Here is a 24,746-nt window from a genome sequence, read left to right on the forward strand (position 1 = left end):
CTTTTCTGTATATAGCTACAAATACAGCCTCAACTGACACAGTTTAACTTATTAATCAATACTTTCTTATCTTCTAAATGTCATACTTAATCTGCCAATGAGTTAAATTAGATAAGACCTATATAACCACTGCCATAGTCAAGAACTTTGCAGGTTTAAGCACATATAGTAGAATGTGTGGGAACTTCAAGAAAATAAAACAAAAATGGTAAATTAAACTGAAAATAGAAGGTGTAAAATAAAAGCAGAAAAATAAATTTTAAAAAATGTATAGATTAGAAAACATTAGCAAATGAAAACATAGTTCACTAAAAACAGAAATAAAGTTGATACATTGCTAGAACAGAGTAGTTAGAAAAGAAAAACTGGTAGTGTAAGTTATTAATGTTAGGAATGAAAGAGGTCAGGATTTCAATTCTTACGGGAATTCACACAAGCAAGGGAGGTGTGTATGCCTTGCCCAGAACAGTGATGCAGACAAGGCAGCTGAGCCAAGGAAGAGCCCTGACCATGGTGCTGAATTGCAGAAGGAGGCTAGCATCTGTGGGATAGGTGGTGAGCATTCACTGAAGTTCATGTTGAGGGCCATCTGTAAGTGGGAGGTAAACCAAACAGATAAATGAAGCTAGAGGAGAAAGCCTGTGTGTGGTCTGATGCTCAAAGAACAGATACTCTCAGGTTAATGTAGCCAGGTCTTTTACTGTTAAATAAAGGAGTTAGAATATGGGAAGAAAGCTAGAGCCAACTCTGATGACTTAAAAATGAACTAAAGAGAAAATACTGTTACTGTGTTGGTTAGCTTATATCAACTTGACACAAGCTAGAGCCATCTTGGAAGAGGAAGCATTAATTGAGAAAAATATCCCAATTAGACTGGTCTGTGGGCAAGCGTGTTGAGCACTCTCTCAGTTGAGTACTGATGTGGAAGGGGAGCGGCTCACAGTGGTACCACTCCTGCACTGGTGGTCCTGGGTGCTGTAAAGAAGCAGGGTGAGCAAGCCAGGCAGCAGTATTCCATGTCTTCCACATCGGCTCCTGTGTCCAGTTCCTGCCCTGCTTGAGTTCCTGACCTGACTTCTCTGGATTATGGACTACATCATGCAGTTGTAAGATGAAATAAACCCTTTCCTCCCCCAGCTGCTTTTGGTCATGGTATTTTATCACAGCAACAGAAACACTAATTAAGGTATGTACTCAATTAACACAGTACAGATGTACATGTGTGTTCATGCTTATACACACAGCCATGCAATAAACATTCTAAGGCTTCCCAATGAGATTTGAGAATGTCATTACCCTAGCAGCAGTGAGCCCAGTGCCCACAGGTTGATTTTTCTATCTATATTCAATATTACAAACAACTGGAACCGCCCAAAGCAATGGCCAATTCTAGAGCTGTGTTGGGGAAAGTACAAGATGAGTGCAGGAAGGCTGTGGATGTTGAAACACATTCAAAGAGTGAGTGGCAAGGACACAGCAAAAGAACAAACAGGTAGCATCAGACAGCTGCCATCAGCCAGAGTCTAGGAACAATGGGGTTTCTAAGCAGACAGCTACAGTAAAGAATTATTGTTTCATCAAAGGAAAGAGGAGACTGTGAGTCCACACGGATACAAGTGAGTGGTCAGAGGATCTTTGAGGAAGAAGATGAGTATACGGCCTCAAAGTTTACAGTAAGGAGGATAGTAGCACCTGCATTAATGACTATTAGGTAAGGCTGTGTATCACCTGAGGAAACATTAGAAACAAGACTCTGAAAGCAGAATGCCCGTCACAAAATAACTAACCAGTGATTTAAAATAGGCCCAGAAAGACCAAGGAAATCACATGATCTAATACTAACTACAAAACCCCCCCAACAAAATAATAACAAAAACACCTCATTTTTAAAAGCTCCTAATAGAAACTATAGGCTCAGATAGCTTCCCCAGTGAACTAACCTTTGAAGGAAGACAAAACCCTAACAATCTTGCACAATATATTCCAGATAACATTAAAGATAGATGATTGCCTAAATAATTTTTATTACATCAGCATAATGTGACACCAAGACTTAAAAAATAATCTCTCAAAGAAAAAGTGTTAGCTAAATCATCTTGTAAAGGTAGACATAAAACCTTTCAGAATATATGCTCTGTAATTCCAGAGCCACACAGGCAGCACTGTATCAAACCAACTTGGTTAACTTCGTAGGAATGCTGTGTTCTAAGTGAATTTAACATTCAAAATTTTACCATTCAAATTTATTACACAAAAATATTAACAGTAAAAAATACTATATTAACTGTAATTTTTTTAAAAGTACTTGGTAAAATTTATTACCCATTCATTATAAAATCTGAGAAATTAAGAAATTCCCTCTCTCACCTACAGATAAGTCCTACAACAAATGTCATATTTGATGGTGAAGGGTTGAAGGCTTTACCTCTGAGTTCAGGAACAAGAGTATCTGTTATCAGTACTTCTACTCAACAACACACCAGGGCGCTTTCTAGCCAGTGCAATAAGGCAGGATCAAGAAGGTAGAAAATGAAAGGAAAGAAATAAAATTGCCAGTAATTTCAGGTAATTATCATAACATAAAACAACAAAAAAAGAGAGAAAGACGGGGGAAAGAAGAAGGACTTGTTATACTAAATTAAGTTCAACGTGGTCTCAGCTTAGAGATTAGTAGGTGAAAATTAGCAGCTGAATTTCTATGCACATGCAAAGGACAATTGAAAAGTAAGATCTTAAAGCAATCTCATAATTAATAACACCAGAAAGCATCAAATGTCTACAAACAAACCTAAGAAAGTATATTGGTGTTATTTTTTCCAATCACGGAGTTCATGTGTTCTTTCAACAACTGATGGACTCCAAACTTCAAATTTCTCAGCAGTGGCTATACTTATTCAGGATCAGTTAGTTACAAACAAGCAAAGCTTCCTTTCTTCAGCAAGGCATCTCAAAAGAGGAATACAGACTTGAGAATTACATGTTTAGTAAATGCTTTCACTAGTTTTGCCATTGCAAAAACTAATAGATTTGAAAAGCTTTGCAAAAAATCAAAATAAAAATGGAAAGAAAAACCATGGCAGATTATCATAACCTTAATTAGAAGATGATTTCAACTGCAGTTGCCACTCCAGATGGAAGCTCCTTCTTGAGAAAATTAAGACAGCCCTGGCATTTGATATGCTGCTCTAGCTAGCAAGTGCTTCTCTTTCACAACAACACAGGGATAACAAGAATTAATAGGTTGTTCCACTTGGCAACACCAGAAATACCTCAACTGTCCTGCTTCGGGAAGAATGCTCTTGCTCCGTGCCGCCCTGCATTCCACAGAGGTCCTGAATGATGAATATCTCACACTCATCTCTGTACATAACAGCAAAGAAGTGGACACGAGGAGCAGAAGAGCCAAGGAGTGGTGTGCCTTAAACACCTGTGTTGAGCAGAACTCAGTAACAAAACTCATGAACCAAGGTGCTTGCCAGTAAAGTTCACAAGTCAGAGAGATGCAATGGAGTATTCCTTCCAAAGTCAGCGAGGATTTGCTGAACTCTGTGTTTTCAGAGGATACACAAGTTTCATGCTACCCTCCATTTTGAAAGTGTATATTTGAACATACAACTCTGGCATAGTCATAAAGGAAACTAAGAAGCTGCTAGCTTTGAATAGTGTTCAGAGCAGGACACGTCTGCCTTGATGTCTGAGAGGAGAGTGGAGTAAGTCTATATTTGACCTTTGTAACCTAGACAACCAGTAGGTTTTAGCAAAGCAAGTATCACTGGAGAACCCTGATAGTAGAACTGCAGTAAAAGACTATGGGCTTAAAATTATCTTTTTACCTTCTGCACCTTTGTATGAATCTTACTAGAACATAGTTTGGGTTATTTTTGTACTATGTCTTAAAACTCTAATTCCTTGTTTAGCTTATTTTCTTGATGGTCTGAAATAATCCCTGACTCCTCCACACATAAAAAAGCTAATAACCAGACATGGTGGCATACCCCTTTCATCCCAGCACCCAGGAGGCAGAGGCAGGTGGATTTCCATGAGTCTGAGGCCAGTCTGATCTATATAGTGAGCTTCAGGCCAGCCAGGGCTATAAATTGTCACTTTATCATGGAGAAGAAGAAAAGAGGAAAAGAAGAAGGAGAAGTGAGGGAGGAGGAGAGGTAGGAAGAAGAGGAGAGGGAAGAAGAGGAATAGGAAGAAGAGGAGGAGGAAGAGGAAGAGCAGCAGGAGAAGGAAGAGGCAGCAGAGGCAGCAGCTAATTCTCCTTATTCAACACATGTTCTCTTTGAGTGGGAAAAAAATTTAACTTGCTGCCTCATCTCTGAAACAGTACAAGCCATCACCATTGTCGTCAGCAAGTACAGTGGAAAATGCTCCTTTTGCTGAGGAAGGGCATAGGGTAAAGAATTAGTATCAGACAGAGACAGAGAAGGCAGAAACATGACTGAATGTGTAGTACAAAGCTGACAGCATGTGCTCACTCAGGTGTGAGGTAGAGGTGTCAGCTGATCTTGTCACTAAGAGCAGGTACAATGGGTACTGGGAAGACACTTTTTTTTGCACTCACAGCCCCAGCAGGAATAGCCGTAATTTTCCAGCTGAGGTTAAGAAAACAACCATGGTAATGATATATGTGCCAACACTAATGGAAATAGAATGTTCTGGTATTACAGCCCTTTTCAGAGGTGGCCTGGAAAGATTAGAGAAATGAAATCTTAATGATAGAATCTGCAACCATCCATTTGATTTTCAACTTCAACCAGAGAAAGAATGGTTTTCACTTCTTGAGTATCTGTCGTGGGTCTGGCTGAGTATAAGGACTAGGAGGAGTCTGGGGTTAAGGTTAGTCTAGAGAATGGTGTCTCCTGGAATGGCTTTAGGGCCTGAAAATATTTACATGCCCAACAACTCACACCACAAGTGTGTAGCAAATAGGAAGACTTCTATGATTTGACCCATATAGAGCAAGATGAATAGAAAGTTTCTAAATTGTGTAACACCTGCATTTCCTCTATTTCTCTGCTTTGGTTTTTAATGGATGAAATGGTTTTTATTGATGAATTTTCTACTGACCTAGAAGTAGCATCTAAGGATTTCAACAACTGAGTTCAACATGACCCTTCTCTCACACCAAGCTGGCCATGTTATCCTCAGTCAGAAAGTATCTCCCAGGGGTCATTATCATGTACTCCTCAGGATCTACGTCAAACTTCCACAGGCTTCAGCATCAGGACGACAGGGTTTATTATGATAAAAGCATTCTGAAGAAGGTATCCAGTGACTAAGTGCAGGTTAATACATTTGGCTAGTTCACCATATCCATGAGGTTAAGGCCACATAGTCACTTCACTCTATGCCATATTAAGAAACATGTCCTCAGTTTTATATATATGCCTAGAAGATGCCTCATCTTACTGAAGTTCTACAGGCAAAATACACTGTTTTGATTCCACAGTATTACAGCTCTGTAGAGCTACTTTTTAATTGTCGAATATCTATTTATCACATTCAGGACACTATCCCAAGAATTTGAAGTGTGCTATAAACAAGGCTTAGCAATCCAGCTCCACTCCAGCTGTTTACCTCAGCTCTCCAGGATTTAAGACCACTCAGTACAATCACAGCAAAACACCAGTGGGTTCCTCCCTCACCCAAATACCCTTAACTTTCTCTCCCTCTCCCACAGATAATTTTATATGCTGTCCTTCAAGGATCATCTTGCTTGTTGATCTCTGAAAATCCAACAAACCATTTTCCCCAGTGCGTACACACTGAGTGTTCCAAGAGCTTCAGCCACAGCCCCACGCCCTTGTTATCACTGCACTCACTGCAAGGACTGCTCTCGTTAACCACAAATGCCTGTGCCAGGAGATGCTCCTGCGTCTCTCTGCACGGCCTGCTAGACAGCTGAGAATACAACCGCTAAGGTGCTCTGCTCAACACAAGACAAGATGGTTGTGGTAACTTACTTCTTACAGGACTGGATGGGCAATAAGGTCTCTGGGTCCAAGATCATGAACTTGCACTGGTTTTGTTTGTGTTAAGATTATGATACAGAATCAGTGGGAGCGAGGAGGAAGAACTAAGGAGAAAACTGGAAAGGAGAATTAGAAAAAAAAGAAAAAGAAAGTTTAAGAACTCTTCTACTTATAACATACTGGAACAATATACTGATGTGGTAGAAATAAAAAGGAAATCATCATTTAAAACATTTCCTTACAAAAATAAATGTGAAAAATATAGCAAGATCAGTCAAACAGGGGCTTTGGGTGTAGCTCAGGAGTTAGGCAGATGCCCAGCTCGCACCAGAACCTGGGCTTGAGATAGGACCAAAGGGAATTAGGTTCTTGAAAGGATCCATTGGATAATATAAATCTGAAAAAGTGACTGCGGGGTTCCCTCAGGAAACACTGGATGTACACTGTTCAGAGATGGCCCCAGTAAGCAATGCTTCTGCTACGATGCTAAAGTCATTCCTTCCTTCATTTTTCCTGTGCTACAGGGGACTTAAGCCCAGGGCCTCACACACACCGTGCAAGGATTTAGCAATCAGCTCAGCCCTTGGTTCTGATTTAATTCTAAATATACAGAGCAGATATTTCAAATGTATTGCCATAAAATTCATGGAATCATTGTAAACACACAACATTTCTGAAGTCAAAATAGAAATGTCTTTGTTATTCCTCAGAAACCTTCACAAAATTAAGCTAAAAGAAAAAAATCTTTGAGTTAAAAACTCTCTGGTTGTGCTGAAGAGATAGCCCAGCCAGTAAAGAAAGTGATTTCTGTGCAAGCATAGGACATGAGTTTGACTCTTAAAATATACATTGAAAAGGCCAGGCATAGTGATGCATGTCTGTAATCCCAGAGTTGAATACACAGAAACTGGAGGAGACCCCAAGCTCTCTGTTGATCAACCAAATTGATAAGGCCCAGTAAGAAACCTTGACTCAAAAAGCAATGGGGCCTGTACTCAAGGCCTCCACATGTACGCATATGTGCACCGCCCTCACACAAACCAACACGCACATACACATCCAAGGTAAAACTAAAAACTATTTATTTTGAGAACTTCAAATAACACAAATACAACTCAGTATCAATAGTGGTATCATCTCTTTATTTTATTCAGCTACAAAGAAACTGACAAATTCTTCCTTGAGTTTAAGGGAGGATTGTTGGAAAATTATAATTGTGATTTCACTCAATTTTATCAATTATATCAATATATGTGTTTATTACTTAGCTTCATGTTCAGAACTCAATTTTATCCTGCAGAACATATAATAAATGATTAACAACATCAAATAATTTCTACTTTTGTCCAAGAAGAAGAAAGTAGTACTGGATTCACCTTCCAGCTATACACAACCGTAAAACTGGATTAAATGGGGGATTTAAAGATGGCTCAGTGGTTGGAGGATATTTGATCACTCTGTGAACCACAAGATTGTGTTATTTACTGAAAAAAAAACTTTCTAGTTGTGGAGTGGCTCAGACTTAGCACATACCTTTAATCTCTCTGGCTAGAATACAGACACACCCTTAGTACACACCTTTAAGCCCAAACAATGAAGGTAAAGTTAGTTTGCAGAAAGAACCACCCACATTTGAAAGTGATGTCTAATAGAGTAGCAGACAAACTGATGAATCAGAGAAAGATTTGACAGAACAGGATATGCCCAACTCTCACAAGAACAGAGAGAAAGGAGGGCTACTTAAGACAGCAGCATAGAGGAAAAAAGGAGAGAGATGGGTACAGTTTTACCAGGAGAGTTTTACAGAGAGAGGTTGCAAAGATAGACTAAGCTAGACACTCATGAAGACAGAACGAGCCAGAAGATTAGAATATATCACCAAAGTTAGTATGAGGCCAAGCAAAGCAATTCAGTCAGAGGCTGAGAGAGAAGCCAGAATGAATCAGTCATCTTAGAGAGGAGTTAGAGTCAGAACAGCTGAGTTGAACCAGCCAGCTAGAGTGCAGGAAGAGCTACAAATGGTGCGCTTATTCAGTAGCACATCTCAGAGGCCGAAAATATTCTAGGCCTAGATTATATTGTATGGAGGCTAGAAGCTTCCAGGACTAGGCCTGGGTTAGCAGATGGAAGCAGTAAGTCTCCAAAATGACAATCACTACAGGCAAATAAAAGATACTTTAACATTCAGTGGATAAAAGCACTGGTTGCAGAGGACCCAGGTTTGAGTTTCAGCATCCAAATGGCTGCACAGAACCATCTGTAACTTCATTTCCAGATGATCTGATATTGTCTCCTGGCCTCTGCAGGCACCAGGTATGCTGAGTGGTCCACAAACATACATGCTGGCAAAAACATGTAAAATAAGAATTAAAATATAAACCCATACAAAATATATAAAGCAAATATTTTTAAAGTAAGAAACATGAACCAAGCTGGGGATAGGCCATCTTTGCTATGGGTATCTTAATACCTGGAATCTGGGAGGGCAACAGTATTGCTGTGCTCAGGAGGTGGGGGGCTCAGGGACAGAGACAGGATGAAGCTGATGGGCAGGAAACTCAAGGGGACCCTAGCAGTAGTGAAGAGGACCAAGAGTCCATGCCCTACCACACATAGTACACAAAGTGTTGTCCAAGGCTCACCAGGAGGCAGGGCTACCACACAGGCCTCAGAGTTCCTTCCAGTGACTGCTGCTCAGCACGACAGTGGGCTAGCTCCTCTACTTCTAAAATGCGTGTGCTGACTACTTTGTCGCTAACTTGATACAAGTTAAAGTCATCTGAGAAAGAAAATACCTCAGTTGAAAGACATGCTTTCATAAAAGTGGCCCGTCGGCCAGTCTGAGGGGATCTTCTTTATTGATGACTGGATACGGGAGCTCTCCGTGGGTAGAGCTACCCCTGGACAGGCAGTCCTTGATGGTGTAAGAAATCAGGCTGAGTCAGTCATGGAGAACAAGCCAGTAAGAAGCACTTTTTCATGGCCTGTTTCAGAGCCTATCTCCAGGTTTTTGCCTTGAGTTCCTGCCCTGACTTACTTCAGTGACAGAGTGTGGCCCAAGAGCTGTAAGCTGCCATGAACCCTTTCCTTCCCAAGTTACTTTTGGTCATGATGTCTTATCACAGTGACAGACACCCCAACCAGGACAATATGCTTTACTGACTTCAAGCCCAGCTCCTTCAGGAAGTCGTAATACATGCCTGCAGTTTGGTAATCACTACCACACTGGAGATAGAGAGCAAGTCGATGTCCCTGACTGCTCCTGTTCATCCCTCTGTCGCCAACAACCCAGCCCCAGGCCAATTTGTGAGTTTTCCCCCCACTATTTCTATGTCTTTTCTAGAATGTTGCAGAATTAGAACCACTCAGAATAGCTGCATCTGACTTTTTTCCCTTTCATAAGTGCTGCTTCTGCATTTCAACTACATTGTTGCATTTGTCTAGAGTTTATATATTTTAATTGACTAGCATTCCACTGTAGGAAGCCCACAATTTAAATACTTCCCAAGTGTTTGCACCTCTCTGACTTCAAACCAGCCGCATGCAAAGGGGCCACCTGTTTCCTTTCTTCTTTACCACTGGCACTGGCAGTATGTTTTACTCCTTCCAGCTTGTTGTGTGAAGGAACCTTAGTGTTTTGACTGTACACTTCCCTGGGTGACTAATGGTTTCAGCATCTTCTCTGTGCTAATTGCCCATTCACAAATCTCTGGTGATGTATCTGTCCAAATCCTGCACAACTTAAAGACAAACTGATGACTTCTTGTTATTGATTTGGAAGAAGTCCTTATGAAAACCTTATACTGTAGCCTACTATGTAACCTAGGCTAGGCTGACATCTTAGGAGTTCCCCTGCCTCCAGCACTAACTCCATAATCACGTAGATCTGGACACCACTATACCATCCTTTTCGGAGCACTTTATAGCTCTCAGAAACAGATGTGTACTTTCATACCTCATGGATACCATATACAATATTTGCTACAGTTATACTTTTCTTTTTACTGCTCCAGTCCTGACACAGCATCTCTGGTCTATTAACAATTCCTTCCTTTGTGCTAATATTTTGTTCCTAACTCCCTAGGACTTAGCATACTGTGTAATTACTTTTAAAAACTATTTTCCCAAAAGCCAAAACAAAACCCAGAAACCAAAACAAAACAATTTTTCCAAATCTTGGAAAGCTATCACTTCACTCACTGTGCGTCAGTAATAATAAGTATAAAAGCAGACTGGTAAGGTGTTCGTAAACTAGAATCTCTCATTACTGATAAGAGACATGACTTGTCAATATTTTAAAGACACTTTGATGATCAAGCAATTTCATATTTATGGTATATGGAAACATGTACCTACATAATGTTCCGAATACAGATATTCCAGTAGCTTTTTTAAGGCTACCAAAAAGTAGAAGGAAGCTAAGTGTTTGTCAGATGAGTTAACAACAGAAGGCAGGCATCTTCATAACAGAAGCCCACTTAGCCATACAAAGAGGCAAGAGCCACCACACAGAAAATGTCACAAGAAGCTGCTTACTGTGTTTCCCATCTATAGAAAGGGTGAGGAAGAGGAACACATTAGTCTGGGTAGTGGTAGCAATATCAAAGATGGTATTTGCTAAAACTGTACTTTTGTTTGAATGACTACTAGTGAGTAATAAGAATGCCCTAACAATTGTACCATTCTCTGAAACTATTAAATGGGTGAATCTCATGACATGAGAATTGTACCTCAAAAATCTCTTTAAAAACATGTGTGTGTGTGTGTGTGTGTGTGTGTGTGTGTGTGTGTGTGTATTTGTATCAGGGTTTGAGGAGGGAAAATTACGTAACATTCTTACAACACAGAGTCTCAATAGATAAATTACCAAACGTGATAATTTCAGGCAATCAGGCAATATGAAGTAAAACAGACCTTTCTATCATGAAGCTGAAAAATTGTTTAACCAAGGGAAAAAACCCAGCTGAAAAGAAATTATAAGAAATGTAACACTATACAGCATTGAAAAATGAATCCATTGTGCAGGTACTACTTACATACAGATAGACTCAAATCCTATATGAGTATCAAAAAGAAACTTTGGGTACCATAAGACTATATAAAGGAGGCACCAAGGAGAGTGCTGTTTCCTGGAGAGTAATGTCTTCTGATAGACTTTCTAACATTTAGACAACAGTCACCCATGAGCAGCCTAAGACAAATGTTTAACACTGTAGCATACACTTTATCCAACACTAGTAAGCAATGTAAGATAGAACAGAGACCATATAAAAGCTGGTCCACACTATGGCACACATGTTAAGGCCGGAGAACAGCTTTTGGGAGTCAGTCTTCTCCTTCAGCTTTGGGGTCTGAGGATGGGTAGGGCTGTCAGGCTTGCTTGGCCAGCACTTCTATCTATTCAACCATCTTGCTGGACCGATCAGAGCATCTTTCAGCTTTTACTGTGGGTCCACCTCATAATCAATATTCATCATAACCCAAGATTAACGTTAAAGGTTCATGGCAAACCACAAAGATTTCCATTTAATAATAATAATGGGAACAGTAATAGCAATTATTATTTATTGCTATTATTATTCTCAGCCTTAAGGAATGAATTCCAATACCTTTGGGGCATACAAATAAATGGTAGGTAAAAGAATTAATAGAATAATATTATTAAATTATGTCTATTACTCTTACCGTGAATTTTTTTTTTTTACTGAAACAAAGGTATTTTTTCACATCTAAGTTCCTAATAAAAGCCAATTAATATGTTGCTTTAATAAAATTCTATTTTACTTGATCTAAATCAGAAAATGAAAATTTGGTAAATGACTCAATATGGTAGTTCACATTGTAACTGATATTATAAAACACACCAAAGACTAACTATAGAATCATCTTAAGCCCTACTGAGCATGTGTTTGGGTGAATGTGTGTTCAAAGACAGAAATTTTTTTTTGCTATAAATAAATTATTTATACAATATTATGCTTTATGAAAAACAATGTTCTTAGGAGAAAACATGACTGTTTTGCCCTGTGAAATACACATAGGTTTTATACTGGGTGACATCAACAGTGTGGCCCGTCAGGGGGCACACACTAATAAAGACAAAGCGAGAGCAACAAATTAGCTTCTGCTTACTATGTTAACTAACAATGTGACCCCAACACTGCGAGGACGAAACAATGAAGTTCCACTTACGCTTTATACGAAAAGACTTCACACATTCTGAGGATTCTTTTTTCTTCATTTTATAATACCGAGTAACCAGACATCTCAGAAATAGATGTTGAAACAGCAGCAATTTAAGGTTATGAGGCAGCTAAGTGCTTCACAATGTGGATGTACTACAGCAATTATAGATCTCTGATATTCAGCAAAAGGCTTTGTTTCCTTGTTATTCATAAAAAACTATACAATAACAATATCTCTGTATTTTCAAAGAAAGGGGCTCAAATTTTAAAAGATCTTTGCTTTAATGTTTGACCATTGAAATCAGCATTGAAATTTATTATTTTGTAACTAAAAATAAAATGAAGAACTAGGGGGGAAAAGGTTGGGAAATGTTAGAATTTTGATTAGCAATCACAGCTGCACCAGAATTAGTTTCTATAGCAACAGGAAGAAATAATGTGTTGAACTGCAATGCAACACAAGATGATTCTTTATAGATTGCAACTCAAAAGAAAATCTTTGAAGAATTCTGTCTTAAAAGAGTTATTAATCTTTTATCCACCATAATTTTCTAACAGAAAATAATCATTCCTGTCTACTTTTCCTAAATTATTTTAACTCATTCAAATTTAATATGCCCCCAAACTGATTGAAAATGTAATATACCTCAACAGTTAATAATTTGGACAACTGTCTCATTTGCATTTAAAACAAAACCACATGCAACCATTGCTAAACCCCTAAGATGGTGCTTTATTTCCTTGACAGTTCAGTCCCTGCCTGCAAAGGCTAAAGGGTACTGCTCCGAATAAATGATGGTTCTGAGGTGACATAGGAATGACAGGCAAACCCTGCATTTTCATCAGTAAGAGGTTAGGCCTCCCTTCCATCAGTGGGCACCCTCATGTCCACAGTGTGATTAAGAAACAACCCGCTGTGAGCACTCCCTGCTCCCCTCCTCTCCATCTCCTGAGCTCAAAGTGCCTGTTCCTAATGGTGTACGGTGTCATCTCATGGCACCTCCTCTACTTCTACATGGCTTTGGCAACTAATTAAACGTGTATGCTTGAACCCTTCATGTCCGTTGCCCTTTTAATGAGACCGTTTACTGTGGCTCCAGCCTCTGAGTTCCAGAGCAGCTTGGGAGTTACTATGGATACCAGTGACAAGCATTCTCCCCAGCTGCTTTCTGTGTCTCATCAGACATAAGAAAACTAGTGTGGCACCGATCAAGTTATCCAGACACTATGAATTTTTAATTCTCTTGCTATTTATTCTTTAAAATAATGTAATATACACATCTTTTATTCAAATCAGACAGTTGTAGGCCTCAAACCAAAAAAAGAGAAGAAATAAGGAAAGAAAGAAAGAATGAATGAATGAAAGAAAGAAAGAAAGAAAGAAAGAAAGAAAGAAAGAAAGAAGAAAGAAAAGCAAATATCAAATAACTAAAAGGAACCCAACTCAAAAATGTGTAAAGGACCTAAATATTTTTCAAAGGAAATATAGACATGTCCAATAAGCACATGAAAAGATATTCACAAGTATCAATCATTAGGAAAAAACCAACAAAAACAGAAAGATGCTGCTTCACACTAATACAATGGCTACTCTAAAAACAGGACATTATCACAAAACAGAAAGCATCGAGCCATGTAGGCCCCCATGCATGGCTAGTAGGAATGGAAAGTTGTTCAACTAATGTAGAAAGTTCTACAAAATGTTAAATACAGACTTACCAAATGACCAGCCCAGCTAAGCCATCTCTTAGGAGAAAGCAGAAACTTAATCAGATCTTTGTATTGTAACGTCCACAGTTCATGACACCCAGAAACAAACAACTCAAGTGGAGGAACGTATAAACAAAATGTGGCATGTACAGTCAACTATTATCCAGGCATGAAAAGAAAATAAAGTTCCAGTACATGCCACAACATGGGTAAACCCTGAATACATTATGTTAAATGAGATTAAAGATTCAACAGGACATATACTGAATGATTCCACTTACATGTATTCTTTATTCTATGTAAACTTATTGAGGCAGAACATAGCAAGTAGTTACCAGTGACTGAGAAGAGAGGAACACAAGAGTTATTATTATGATTTTATTAGCAAAACATTCTGGAAATGGATAGTGGTAACAGTTGTTCAACAATGTGAAAACACTTGGTATTATGATGGCAAATTTTTATATTGATATTTTATATTTTTTTATATCTTGAATATCATACCACAATTAATGGAAACAAATAACTAGTTAGAAAATAACGTAATTCTCAGAATGCCACAACTTGGGTAAACCTTGAGAACTTTCGTTCTATATCACTTAAACACAAAAACAAAAGGGTAAATAGTAGGCAATTCTATTCACATGAGGTCCTATTAAATGAGTCAAATTCATGCCATATGCATTTTATCATAATGAAAAATTAAAATGAAGCTTTCTTACTAGAAAGATTTAAAATCCAGCTGTCAAGAGACTTGGTAGGAAAACGGATTGTGAAAATAGACACATCTGTCAAACTAACTTTTAAACAGAACTTGTACTGCAGTGAAGGGAGGTGAAGGAGATGTTAGTTAGTTCAGAGAAACTAAATATTAGAAGAGCATTATATCCAATTAGGTAAAATTGAAACAACAGTAAAACACAACAGACCCAAGACAAAGTGGAGGATTAGAGGCAGGGCATTGTTTGCACAGGGAACAGTGTCTGGAGAAGGAATTCCCTTGTCGTGAAGACGACATGATGCCGCATGATAAAACACAAGGCAGGCTTCACAGACGACTGCTCTAGCTAATCCCAGCCGAGGCCAAGTGAGAAGCAAAAACACATGCACACGAAGTTACAGGGCTGTTACCACACAGAGTAGAGGGATGGATAAAATGAAAAGCTGTTCTTAAACGAGAAGGACTGTGAAACTTCACACTGATCATTAAGATCAGCACAAAAGGGTAGTCAAGAAACACCCCGTGAAAGCTCACTGTGATCTCAGCAAAAATAGCACCAGGACTGCTTTACAAGTCATCGCTAAGGATTGGTGCAAAGAATAACGACAAATATGACAAAATTCTACAATATTAGATACTGCAACTGGGAAATTAATTAGAATCAAGTTAAAAATAGACATAATCTCAAAAGAAAACTTAGCACATGACAAAAATAGTATTTTAAGTCTATAATTACAAATGAGATTGTTTAGCAAATAATATAGTACAATCGGTAAACAATTTGGAAAAGATCGCTAAATACTCATGTAAGTCTGTTGTTCAGGCTCCACTTCCCTGCCCATAGTGGTATGACCCACCCGTGGTCACAGCTACTGGACCCTAATGGGGAAGCAAGGTGGGGACCTCCAGGAACAAGTGAGCATGAGAACAGACTCTTGGGAAACAGGCTTCAGTGAGACAGCTCATTTTAGTGGGAGGAGCAAAGGCTGTTCAAACCTGTGAGTAAGGGCTATCCAGGTCAGTGTACATCTGGATCAGGATGTCAATGCTTCATTTGCATAAGGAGGAATTGCAGGTGCTACTGGACATGATCTTATAAGGGAAGAGGAAGTTTAACTTAGCTCTTTGGCTATTTGAAGTTCACTGGTAAGGCAAAGGTGGGGGCACAGGTCTATGTGCACTGGGACATGCAGGCCTGGGAGGGGATGGGGGTAGGGTGGGCAGTGATCCCACTCTTGCTGATTGCAGGACAGATTTCCAATACTGGGCTTTGGACATAACTACACTCTACTCTTGCTCCAGGCCTGCTTCCCATTGTAACTTTAATTTTTTTCAAAACCTATTTTTAATGATGGTTCCTAAACACTTTAACCTTCTTTGTATATCACCCAGCAGAGGTAGTGATAAAGAAAGGATATGGGAGGAGTAGATCTGCTTAGAAAGGTTCTTTTTTAAAAATTGCTTATTTTGTTTATTTACATTTCAAATGTTGTCCTCCTTTCTGGTTTCCCCTCCAAAAACCTCCCATTCAACCCCCCTCCCCTGCCTCCATGACGGTGTTCCCCCACCCACCCACTCACAACCAACCCACCACCCTAACATGCCCCTATGCTGGGGCAACCAGCCTTCATAGGACACAGGGTTTCTCCTCCTGATGCCAGACAAGGCCATCTTATGCTACATATGCAGCTGGAGTCATAGGTCCCTCCAAATGTATTTTTTGGTTGGTTGGAGCTCTGTAGGGGTCTAGTTGGTTGATATTGTTGTTCTTTCTATGGGGTTGCAAATCCCTTCAGCTCCTTCAATCCCTTCCCCTAACTCCTCCTCCATTGGGGTCCCCGTGCTCAGTCGATGGATGGTTGGCTGCAAGTATCCACATCTGTATCGGTCAGGGTCTAGCAGAGCCTCTCAGGAGACAGCTATATCAGGCTCCTGTCAGCAAGCACTTCTTAGCATCAGGAAGTGTCTGGGTTTGTCGGCTGCATATGGGATGGATCCCCAGGTGGGGCAGACTCTGGATGGCCTTTCCTTCAGACTCTGCTCCACACTTTGTCCCTGTATTTCCTTTAGACAGGAGCAATTCTGGGTTAAAATTTTGTGAAGGGTGGGTGGCCCCATCCCTTTATCGGAGGCTGTGCCTAATCTCTGGATATGGTCTCTACAGGTTCTCTATCTCCTTTGTTGGGTATTTTAGCTAATGTCATCCCTGTTGGGTTCTGGGAGCCTCTTGCTTTTCTGGCATCTGGGACTTTCTGGTGGATACTACCAGTTCTCCATCCTCTATTGCTACACACCTCTGTTCAGAGTGGGAGGGAATTGGGAGGAAGAAAGGAGGAGGAGAAGAAAAAGGGGGGCAGGATTAGGTATGGGAGGAGATGTACAGAGGGTCAGGAAATTGAACAGAGGTATGTAGAAAGGTTCTTTGAAGCATCTCCCATCTGTGTTGTCTGGAAATCAGCAGTTCAGTTCACAAGTCAGCAGCAACTTGATCCATTCACAAACACTTCACGGATACACCAGCAGTCCAATTCAGTAGAGTCAGAATAGCAAACATGAATCAGTAGTGGTACTTCTTCCTAGCAGAGGCAGCCAGGCCTCAGCCTTGGCACAAGTCAGCAGGAGGGACCCAGAGGGATGCCAGGAGAAGTTCTGGCTGTGCCTTTCTCAGCGAAGGGAAGACCATCAAAGATAAAGGACCCACAAGCACTGCACGGCTAGCTGTACCAGCACGCCAAGCTCAGCCTCTCTCACAGTCCGTTGAGTCCTATTTCTACCCTCCAACCATCACATGTCCTCCATGGGTCTTGTCTCAGCACATGTCTTGCCTCAGCTGTCAATCAGCCTAGAAGAGTCCAGAAGTGGCAAGAAACTGCAGTACATTACCAGAAATTTTTTTGGTGTGTTTCTCTCTATGGAGTCCTAAAAATTGTAGCTCATATATGCAATGTAAGGTAGACTAATACATGTATGTTGTTAGCAAAGAATCCTTCATGACATGTCCTTTCACATGCTTGTTTTAGCAGAACATCCTCTCTCCTGTGTCTGCTTCAGTGAAACGTTCCTTCCTGAGTCTGCCTTAGTCTTTCACCTGTAGCCACTTTAACAAAACATTCCTTCATGTGTCTGCCCCAGCAACACCATCCAACACAACTGACTTTCCAAAGAACCTTTAAAGTTTCCACTTCACCCCATGGTTCTACAGTTCTTCAGTCTCCACATAAGTACTTAATGCAAAACAGAACAGAGCTAGATCAAAGATGTACAGTCATAAAGCTGAAAACTCCTAAAGTTGAATCTTTAGATTAGTGTGTTTAATTGGAATACCTATAGAATCAAGCAAACTACAAGGGGACCATTAGTGGGAGGGGAAAGAAAGATCGTGAGGGACTAGGGATACTAGAACACAGATGACATGATGGGAAAATGTAGAATAATGGGGAAAGAAAAGGAAGGGTAAGGCAGAGGAAGGGCAGGGCAGAAAGTAATAACTCTTAAGGATGTTTGGAAAAACCATATGAAAATCTGGCACTTTAAAAAGCTTTGTGAGTGTGTGAGTGTGTGCGCATGCACATGCGCGAGCACACACACACATACACACACACTCACACAGATACACATATTCAGTTTAATTAAGAGTTGTATCCCAGAAGCTTTATGTTGCCATTAAAAAGCACAATTCAAAGTATAGAATATTCTCTTCTTGTTGTTGGTCAGAGGCACCCCGGAGACCTTCAGAACATCCTGGCTAATGTTATTGTTCTTGGTTGTTCATCAGAAATGATGATAAGACCCTATTGCTGATGGCATCACAATCATTGATCACAGGACATGGAGACAACAAGTTAGTACTGACCAGGAGGATTCCTTCCTCTGGCTAGCTCCCATAGTGCTGGATGGTGCTCTGTGGTCATCAACAGCTGTGAATCCCAAGAAATGCAGTAATGACGCACATGGCAACATATGCCAATGGAGGCAGTGGTGGCACGGTGCTATGTGGGTAGCCAGCCACTTTCTAGTTCAATTTTAGGCCCACTTCATAGGCAGAAACACATCCCTGGTACTACTAATCTGGCCAAGAATCCATGTTGAAGAGCTTACAGGTCCTAGGGGTAAGCTTACTACATTATTTTGCTAAATGAACACAGCATCAGTCTTCTGTCTACCAATGAATTAGTAGAGCTCTTAGAATTCACGGAGAAGTTTCCTTGTGCAGAAGGTGGTTAATGCAAAAACTACAATGGTCAGAGTGCATAGAATATTACAGTGGACTGTTCAGATACAAATAGGACATCTATATCACACCCATTTCAGAAGGTTTAGGGATCGTCTTTGAAGAGAAGGCAGAAAGATTTTAAGAGCCAGAGGTCAGAGAGAGCAAAGCAAAACAGTGTCTTCTGAACTAACAGAAGTGCTGCCCCCATGAACTCACAGCAGCTGTGGATGCTCGAATAAGACCTACATAAGTTCAAGTCAGTCAACAGTCTGGCATGAAGGGGAAAGGGGCTCATGAAACCTCCCCGCATCCACCAACTGAGGAGCTATGCACAGCTGCTGGCTACTGGTGGAGGGAGAGAAAGTCAGTTGTCTAGCTTCTGGTAGGTTGACCCCACCAGCATATGGCCCCACCTCCAGAAGAACACAGACAAACTAGAATTGATGAGATCAATGGGTTATTAAAACAAAGAAGAAGAAAACATGACGTTGGAGATGGTATGGTGAGGGTAGAGGATCTAGGAAGAGTTAAGGGCTGAAGTTGGAGGTGAATCTGATCAAAATATATTATATAAAAGTATCAAAAAATTAATAAAAGAATTAAATTTCTTTAACACGACTAAGTAAAATTTAAAAAGTTGAAATCATGAAAATACTAAAATTGGCTGTGGTAGCACAAGCCTGTGAGGCCAGTACTTGACAGGTAGAGTGAGGAGACGCATACATTTCAGACCAGGCCAGGGTAGATTTTTAGGCCAGTCTAGGATTGATGCTGAGACTTCTTATAAAATAAAAATTAAAAAATATTTATCATACAGAATAAAAGCTAATATTCTTAGTGTCCATGAGCTCTTGTTAATCAATAATAAAATTAGTATCAATTCAAAAGAAAATGGATCAAATCTACTAAATTATGATCAAACATACCACTTAGCACTACGAACTATAAAAACTACAACATCCAATATCAAATTCTAGAATTAGATATTATTTCAGAATTAAACAGCTATTGCAGTTTTAAAGACAATGTATAGTTACAATGATATAAAATATGTCAACGATAAGATCTGTACATAGACTCACTTGCTTTTCCCACCTTAAAGTGAGAGTGAGAGGTACAGATGTTAAGACCAGAATGTCAACTATCCTTTGTAACACGGTAATTCTAGAAAACAACAACAATAAAAAGACATGTTGATGGGAAGGTGGCATGATAAAGATCAAAAACTTTCTGATTTAAAAATGGGTTAGAGGGCTGGAGAGATGGCTCAGCGTTTAAGAACACTGATTGCTCTTCCAGAGGTCCTGAGTTCAATTCCCAGCAACCACATGGTGGCTCACAACCATCTGTAATGGGATCCGATGCCCTCTTCCGGTGTGTCAGAAGACAGCTACAGTGTACTCACATACATAAAATAAATAAATCTTTAAAAAAAATGGGTTAGAAAATGCCTAAGCTGACAGCCCATGAAAGGCAATCTTTATCTACTTACATTATTATGCTCTTATTCCCAGAAGTTATAAAATGAGAAAGAAAGAAAAAAAGTATCTCTGATCTAGTATACTTACCAGAGAGCATCTTTTAGAACTATGGAGCACAAAACAGATGATTACACTGTCAACCTTTGCAGAGATCACCCCTGCACAGGTTCACACTGCAAACTTAAAATCTGATATGCAGCTGGTTGTTGGTTCTGTCTTTAACCTGCACTGAGGCACTGCCAGGTACTTAACATTCAGAACACATCCACATCCCCACCCAAAGGCTAACACAGCACGCTCAGCCATCCGTCATCCAACCAGTGTTCTCAGGCTGCATCTCTAAGTCAGAGTTGCTACGAAAAAGCCAGGCTGCGACCTAACATGAATAATCTATGTCTCATTTTCCTTTCTAAGCAACAGGTTGATATTGTCTGCCATTCTTTGCCAAAAATATAAAATTATTGTAGAATAGATCTTTACTGCTATTGAGAAAGAAACAAATAAGGCAGTAGTAGTCTGAGAAAACAAATTCTAAGTAATTAAAGAGACAAAACAGAATTTGATGCAAATAGCAAAGCTCAAAAGATAACACTAAATCATACAACATTTTGCCAATAACCAAAACAAACATAAAATTACAAATCCAAGCTGTATGCCATGTTGAGAACTGGGATTTCCTTTTAAGATTAAGTTTATACGACTAAGTTTATTTTCACTTAAACTCCCTGCTAGTCCTATTACTGCATCTCTAAATCTGACAGAACGGACCCAGGTTACAAAGGTGTGAATCCTTCAAACGAAGCCGAGGTTCTGGTAAGACAGCATGTCAGAGAAAGCAACAAATCCATCACACGGACTCCGGATGTCTGTCTGCTTCAGAGTAGAAGTTTGCTCGTAATGGAATGAGGAAGACAACAGGTCAGTCTACCGAGATCTATTCGAATTGAGGCAACTAAAACCATACATGTTTATCAACGACTTGAAATGTGAATCACAGTGATGAGACTCTAAGTTAAAACTCTCAGAAGCAAAGCTAACTGTACATTCTGTTAATTATTCACAGAAGTTTCAAACTTAGCTAGTCATTTAAAGAAACACTCTAGATAGAACCAACATCACTGCTCACATGACCAAACTACTCAATCATGAAATTTTTGTGTCAGATCTACTCAGCATTATGGGCACACCAAATTCTCAATGATTACGGGTACATCCTCAACCATGACAGTCTATTAATATGAAGATGCAGTAACGATATATATGAAGAAATTAATGAGTAGAGGTTTCAACAGTATCTGATGAAATGAAAAAGATTCATTTGGCAGGGCTTTGGGAGATTCAGTGAAGACATGAAGGCCATTTTATATAGACAAAAATAATCTCAGGGACACAAAAAGGATTCCCTCTGGCCGTTGAGGAAAAAGACAACTTAAATATTCAAATGACATAACAGAGAAAAGATATCTTCATCAACTGAGACCTTTACTGAACTAGAAGCATATAAAAATCACTGTTTGACAAAAGTGTTTAATAAGTGTTCTTTAAGAAAGTAGGAGAAAACAAACTTACAGCAATTCAATCACCAAGTAAAGTCAGAAAAACTGACACAGACATTTAAAGTCACATCAGTAGGGAGAAGAAAACTGGTTCAGAAGTCAGGCTCATGTGCCAATAACTCCAACATGTTCAACTACACTTAATGTGTTCTGTTCTTTCCCTTCCCCCCTTTTCCTTTCCTGTCAACTTTTACTCCCTTCCTTCCTTCTTTCCTTCCTTCCCTCCTCTTCCTTCTTTCCCTCTTCTTCCTCTCCACCCCCCCCCCTTTTTTTTTTTTTTTTTTTTTTTTTTTTTTAGTGTGCCAGAATTTATTTCAGCTACTCCTGTCTCAAAGTCCTTATTTTTCAAGAACAGCAAAGCATCTGATTATCCATTCTCTCCAGTCCTTAAAGGCTTCCACGGGCTTCGGCAAATGCACATGCTCAGAACTGCTTTTCGGCATTGTTCCTGATTCGTCAAGCAGGATTCGTCGTCAATCCACTTCACCAGCGCTTTGTAACGATCCACAATACTGAAGCCGATAGCACTCTGCAGCTTACGTAAGCAGATGGGGCAGACATTCAGAGGCCGCCGGTCAGACTCCTCCAAGTGGTTGGAGCCTTGCATTAAGCACGCAAGCCACTGGCAGTGTCGCAGTCCAAGGATGTGTCCGATCTCACGAGTTAAAGTTTTACAGGATCGCAACAGCAAAACACTAGTGATTTCAGGGATATAATAGTTACCAAAAATGGAGTAGTCAGTGGAAGACGTCAGCTGTGGGGTCTTCACACTGCCTTCATACTTCGAGGTGTAGAAATCCTTGCCGTACCTGGCAAAGCTGAATATGCCCACACCACTTGACAAGGAGGCCTGTCTAAAGACGAAGTTCCACGAGTCCCGAGAGTAAAGATCGATCATTGTTATCCCCACAATGCAGAAGGCATCTTCGGGTTTATTCTTTTTCAAGAATGCCAGGATATGCCCTGTATGGATTTGTAGGTTTTGTGTGTGCTCGTTCACTCTAAAGGAACACTTGGTTGCAGAGACGGAAACTGGCTCTAAGAACTTCACCTTCAAACCATAGAAAAATGCTTCACAGTAGCCCTTGAGCCATTTAATATATTCTTCACTGATAACTCTGGTGTTGCCTAGAGAGCCAATGGGTTGAATGTAGATAATGTGTTTCTTCGGACAGGGTGCCTTTCTGTAGCGGTCAGAGAAGAACTGTTCGAAGTCCTGGGGAGCCTCGGGGTGGGAGGAGATCCAGTCTGACTGTGAGTGCACCGTAATGGGTTCGAACAGATTATTGTGTGGCTGGAAGGCTTCATTCACTAGCTGCTGTTCCCCAGCATCTAACTTCTCGTACTGGGACACAAGCGCCGGGTTCTTTGAGAGGAGAGCTGTTTTCGGAGTGCCGTAGTACCTGCATCGTGTCGTGTCGGTCATAAAACACTGAGGGAGATCTAAGATGACTAATGAGATGCCAGACTCATGGTGACAGGCCTTTTTCCGTTCATATCGAGTCCCTACGTGGTGCGTTCATCTTTCCTCATCAAGCAGATATTCCACCACGAGGCTTTACAAAGGAGAAATCTCCAGCTGCTGTTTTTCCATTTAAGGTTTTCTAAGGACAATGCATGTCTGGCAAAGGGGTGTGGAGAGCGGGAGCCTTCACCCTGGACAGGCCTCTAGGCCACCCTCCCCGTTTTGTTTTTCATGACAGGGTTTTTCTATATAGCCTGGGCTAACCTGAAACTCACTCTGTAGACCAGGCTGGCCTAGAACTCAGATTTGCCTGCCTTTGCCTTTGCTGGGATTAAAGGTGTGAACCACCACGTGCCTCCATACTTCCTTTCTTAAGACAATTTACTGTTCTTAAAATTTTCACACTGTCTGTATGTGTGCTTCTATGCTTGTGTGTGTGTGTGTGTGTGTGTGTGTATGTATATGTGTGTGTGTAGACAGAGACTAGAGAACAATCTTGGACATCACTCTTGAGGTGTGATAAGTCTGCTTTCCTTGCTTCCTCTCTCCCTCCTTCCTTCCCTCTCTCCCTTTCTCCCTCCCTCCCCGCTTCCTACCTTCCTTCCTTTTTAAAACATATTTTCCCACCCATCAAATAGTCTAGACTATTTAAAACTAAATGAAATTTTGGTTTATAAATTACATACCTAGTCTATTTAATTACTTTAGACGGAGATTTGTTCACTCTATAGCTCATTCTGGCCTTGGCAGGTGGTATTAGAGATGTGTACCACTATACTCAGAAAAGACCCTTCTTTTATTTATAGTGCCTTCTACATGCTGAGCACATACTTTTCCCACCACCGTACTTACATCCCAACTTGATTTTGTCCAACTAACTTCATACATTATGTCAGAAGTTATAACAATAAAATGAAACTTTGAACATTCTCCTCAGGAGACAGCACCTCAAAACATGAGAACTGGGGTGAGCCTTACATAATATTGCCTGATCTGAACTGCAAAATGAGAAACAGAGCGCTGGCTCCACACTAAACAAGCACAGGTTGTAAGTGCCAAGATTGGAAGCCATGCCTGTTCAACAGACTGCTAAATACAGACCAGTACAACCGTGCACAGGGGCTCTAGCCACTCACTTGTGACAAGAAAAAGGAGAAAAGGACGATGCTTCACCCTTTCCATGGTGACTCAAACGCAGCAGGAGTCAAAGCTAGGTTCAGGCAGAGCTTCAGCTCCCTCTCCCACATGTAACTGCACAGTGTCTCTGTCACTCTGCTTCCTACCTCCCAGTTGCCAGCTCCCTCTTCTCCATCCAGAACTGGTCAGACTTACATCCATTGTTGTATAGCAGGGTGAGAAGGCCCCAGCAAAAGCACTGCAAGCTAAAACCATTTGCAAAGATATCTGAGAGTGTCTGGCAAGTTAGAGGGCAAA

The 24,746-nt window shown here is 40.3% G+C and overlaps 1 protein-coding gene and 1 pseudogene across 2 annotated transcripts in view; both read right to left on the minus strand.

The window, feature by feature from the left end:
* Syt14 (synaptotagmin 14) overlaps positions 1-24,746 on the minus strand; it is a 91,368-nt gene that overhangs the window by 41,485 nt on the left and 25,137 nt on the right. The window lies entirely within an intron of this gene.
* Positions 22,186-23,256, minus strand: LOC114614730 (annotated as a pseudogene).

This window comes from Grammomys surdaster, unplaced genomic scaffold, assembly GCF_004785775.1.
Source record: "Grammomys surdaster isolate TR1022 unplaced genomic scaffold, NIH_TR_1.0 130, whole genome shotgun sequence".
NCBI lineage: Eukaryota > Metazoa > Chordata > Mammalia > Rodentia > Muridae > Grammomys > Grammomys surdaster.